Below are 5092 nucleotides of genomic sequence, written 5' to 3'. Positions count from 1 at the left end.
TGGCTCCAGTCTCCAGCTCACCCTGACTGAAGATCCAGAAGGAGTTGAGCAGAGTCTGTTTGCCTAAAGTGGCACAAATTGCCCTACATCAAAATTCATGTTCAGGTACATCCTCTGAGTCACAAATCTCTGGCACAAATTTGTGCCACTGCTATTTGTGCTGCTGCAAGTGCACGTGCCTGCATGTGTGGACCTGCCCTATGATAGCCCTATGATTTCTGATTTAGATGCTGTTTTTCTATGTTGCTGGTGAATACAGCTTTAAGGATAAGAAAAAGTGAGGTTCTAGCACCATTTCATATTTGTTTTCCATTCTATATGGAAAGAACAACTCTCAGAAATGCAAGATGACAATAAGCCTCTTGGCAAATCTCTCTGAAGGAATAATTTCCATTTGTATTCTGAGAAAGCTGGGAGGCACTTATAGTGAGTTTTGTAATTTATCATCATCATGGGATAATAAAGCATGCAAGTGTCTCAAACAATATTCCCAGCAGCAATCTATTTACAATTTGCATGTGAATGTAAATCTCAGATGTTTCTGGAGTTTAGGAAGACCACTTTTTCTCATATCAGTGCTACTAAAATTTGTTAAATCAAAACACAGTTAAGTATGCTTACCTCAATGCCAAGATTTAGGAGTAGGTATTATATTAGCTGCTTTTTGACAGAGAAAAAGGCAATTCAGTTCAATAATCCTTCCCAGTGCATTTCTGAAACTTGACAGCTCACTTTAAGGTAGCAATCTTCTACAAAAAATGGCACACTGCTTTAAAACAGTATTAGTTAAAAAAAACATACACCTTTACTAGCATGATTTATCCTCAAATGGACAAACCATCAAAACAGTTAACCACAGGTGGCCCCAGTTAGCACGCTAGCTGGTAGTCTCAGGCAAGAGGCTAAGAACTAATGTTTGCACTAACCTCTTTACCCTCAAATTAGAGGTGACCAAGATATGGTCCATTGGCTGGATATGGCCCAAGGAGCCATGTCATCCAGCCTAAAGAGCCCCTTGTGGGTCTGAAAATCTGGCAGCATGGTAAGTGGTGGCAACATTAATTCTTGCAGGTTCATGAGCTGAAGCTGTAATGCTGCTGCTTGTCCTACTGCCAAATTTCCAGAGTCAGAGGAGCCCACAGGCCAGATCTGGAGCATGGAGCCATTTCATGTGATGTGTGGGGCTGTGTGTAGAGCCAGAAGTTCGGCAGCAGCAGGAGTGGCAGTAGCTGCCATGCCTCCAAGAGCCACAGCAATTAATGCTGCCACCACCAAATTTCAGTCCTTCCAGGGCCGTATGGTTCCAGGATCCAGATGTGGCCTGCAGACCTGCCTCATCCCAGTTATCCAATACATAAACTTCTCGTCTGGCTTGCGAGACCAAATGAGTTGGGTGCCACTGCTGTAGATGTTTCGTGCCGAAATGGTTAAGGCACATTGGTTTGGTGTAGTTTACACAAGTACTGAATTTCTATACATATAGCCATTCTTCTCATAACTAGAACTTCAGTTACCTGTACTGTTAACACAGTAACTTTAATAAGTACTTAATTCACCTCAGGCCAAATCCTCATAGTTTTTTCCTCACAGCTCTTGACAGCGATCAAAAGGCAGGTCAAGGGGAGCCGAACTCATGACTCTTTTGCTCAAGGCATACTAATTATTTTTTTTAAGCCACTGCCTAAGCAGAATACTAACTCTGTGTCATTCACCCTTTTCTAAAGGAACAACAGAATTCACAGATGCGAACAGTCTGCAACCATAGCTGGTACCGCTTTTTGTGTGCAACAACTTTTGAAAATAGTTCTAAACTGGTCCTTGATTCTGTTCTCTAACTCATCTCGGAAGCAGCCTGTGCTATTATTTTCAAGAGAGCCAGAACTTCAATTTTTCATAGCTCTGTACTGAAAATGTTATAAGAATTGGCAAATGTTAAAACGGGCTCATTGAGGAGGCATGTATCATGGGAGCCCTTCACTATATGACCTGAAACTACCACTACAAACTATGCACCAGCCTCTGCTGTGGCATGCAAATTTCAAGGCAATTTCCCTATGCAGGTTGGTTTTAACACAACCTGAACAGTAAAATAGTCTCTTACTAGGAGAGAGTGGACATAAAGGCAGGACCTAAGTGCGATGGCTGAACACTGCATATCACTACCTCCACCTACAACATTGATAAAACCTAGCAATTTTCAAAACATTTTGAGTATCAACATAGATTTTAATACACTTTGAAATATAGCCTTTTAAACTAGCTTTGATATCTAGGTAGAACTTCAAAAAGGCCCTTGCAGTCTTTCAGTTGAAGCAAAATACCAGCCCAGAGTAATGAATGTGAACAACATATAATCTTAAAGCTGCTGAGGAAGTACTCTGATTCACAGTGGGTGTGTCTACACAAGAAGCTAAAAGTGTAGTAAACTAATTCTGCTGCACATTAGTGTGCCATGGTAAAAGCCATGCTAATGTGCTAATGCACAGTAGAATTAATCTACTGTGCTTAGTGTCACTTAAAAGACGTGCGCCAGCACTACTGCACAGTAGTGCCAATTACCGCACATTAAATTAGTACCTGTTATTACAGGTACTAAGCTTAAGGCGCTGTAATTATGGTGCATTAATACCTGTGTATATGTGTCCTGTAGAGTACAATGGTATGACTGGGTTTGCTGGACACTAAATGCTATTCTGAGCACTTCAAGAAGGATGTGAACTGGAATGAGTCCACCGCAGTGCAACAGAAATGATTAGGGGTCTGGGAGGCAATACTTCTGAAGAAAGGATGAAAGAACTAGGATTATTTAGTTTGGAGATGAGAAGACTGAGGGGTTTGATAACTGGTTTCAAGTACCAGAAGGATGATTAGAGAGAGGATGGAGATGGGTTTTTCCTTATGGTCAAATGGGACAGGAGTAGGAGCAATGGCCTTAAGATGCAGTAGGGGAAATTTAGATTGGACATTAGGAAAAACTTTCTAGCTATGAGGTTAGTCAAGCATTGGAATAGGCTACTTAGAAAAGTTGTGGAACCTCCATCCTTGGAAGCTTTCAAAAGCAGGCTAGACTAGGGGTTCTCAGCCTCCAGCCTGCCTGTCAGGCTTCTTGCTTACATTCCAGTTTCAGAAAGGATTGCATTAAAGTAGCAGTGCTCAGTGTTTCAGCCCCATGGGCTGTGTGAGTGGTGCAGGGTCATTTCATGGGCTGGATCCTTTGTGGGCCCTGCACTGCCCCAGATTCTGCCTTGCACCACCCCAGCTCGACATGCCTGATCTAACATGCAGGGCCTGATGGGCTCCCCATGGATCTGGAAATCTGGCAGAGGGAAGCAGCAATTAATGTTGCCACTGCTCCCCTGCCACGAAATTTTCAAACTTGTGGGAACATGCTGGGCCATGTGACCTGACTTCACAGGCCAGATATGGCCCACAGGCTGGGGGTTGAGCACCTATGGATTACACTAAACCAGAAGAATGTGCTCTTATTCTGGAACACATGTATCCACACACAATATGGAATATTTTCTCCAAAATAACTATTTCTGAGGGAATGTACAGACAAATTAATTGCCGTGAAGCAAAGGGAATAAAGAGTTACTGTGCACTAGCTGCTTTTTGGTAATTGCCCATAAGCACACCCTTATCTGCAGTTAACAGAAGCTGCACAAATGGATGAGGGCTGACTTACAGCATCTTAGCTTTCATCTGCTGTGGGACAAGAGCACGAATGTGAGTTGATACAGTGAGTTGGTGATATCTGTATGGGCACTTAGCCAGATGAAGTCAGAAATTTTAATCCTATCTTATGTTAGAGTACAGGGGGACTCTAGGCTCTAGACCAGGGGTGGGCAATTATTTCAGGCGGAGGGCCACTTACCCAGTTTTGGCGAGCTGTCGAGGCCAGCATGGGTAGCCCTGAACCTTGACAGGTGCCCCACCCCTGGTCACCATCTTGGGACTAATGTCACAATGTCTTGAGACCAATGTCCCAGGGCCAGAACCAGTGGGGCCCAGAGCAGGGTGCAGGCTGACAGGGTTCTGTGGAGCCAGGTTGGGCTGCACCAGCAGGAAGAGGAGGGAGCTGGCCTGGCTCCATAAAGCCCCTGCTGGCCGGGACCTGTACTCCTGCTGCCCCGCTCTGGGACCCGCCAGTGCTGGCCCTGGGACACTGGTGTGGGCCCCATGCACCTGCTTATTCCCAGTGACCCCCCAGCCCCATGGTACAGGTGGGAGGCAGCATGCAGCCTCAACCTCCTGCTCGCCGGCAGGGGATGAGCTGGTGCTGAGTGCGGGGAAAAGTGGTCTGTCCCCTGCCTCGTGGCTGGTGTGCACTGCTGTAGCCACTTGCAGCCCGTGTGGGGCTGTTCTGAGTAGGCATAGGCAGCCCCAGGTGGGCTAAGAGTGGATGCAGTGCCAGGTGCCAGCCACAGGGTGGGTGAGGGGCTTCTTATCCTGTGCTCAGCACCAGCTTGTAACCCACCTTGCTGCCAGCCTGGGCCCTGCGCCAGCTCTGGGCTTGCCTGTTGGGGCCGCACACGGTGGCAGCAGCTGTGCCCTCCCCCCCCGCTTGCTGCACCAGGCAGTGTTTGCCACTGCCACCTCTGTGCTGCCCAGCCCGTGAGCTCCGGGTGGGCAGCAGCAGCAAACACTGCCCGGCATGGCAAGCAGAGAGGGGTGGGTGAAGATGCTGGTGCCATGCACAGCCCCAGTGGGCAAGCCCAGAGCCAGCACGGGGTCCAGGCTGGCAGTGGGGGTGGGTTACAAGCTGGTGCTGAGCGTGGGGAAAAAGTGGCCCCTCACCTGCCCCGTGGCCGGCACTCCCTGCTGCAGCTGCTCACAGCCCGTGTGGGGCTGCCTGCACCTGCTCAGGACAGCCCCGTACGTCCTGTGAGCGGCTGCAGCAGGGAGCACCAGCCATGGGGCGGGCGAGGAGCCACTTTTCCCCAGGCTCAGCTTTTCCCTGGGCCACTTTTCCCTGGGCTCCTTCCCCCGCCAGGATCCTCCCCCCCACTTCTCCCCCACTTACCTGAGGTTCCGGCGCGGTGCAGTCACATGGTCCCAGGCCAGAAGCCCCTGGTGGGGCTTCTGGCTG

The sequence above is a fragment of the Gavialis gangeticus genome, unplaced genomic scaffold, assembly GCF_001723915.1.
Source record: "Gavialis gangeticus isolate Ggan-Ray unplaced genomic scaffold, GavGan_comp1, whole genome shotgun sequence".
NCBI lineage: Eukaryota > Metazoa > Chordata > Crocodylia > Gavialidae > Gavialis > Gavialis gangeticus.
This window is presented reverse-complemented; position numbering follows the sequence as displayed.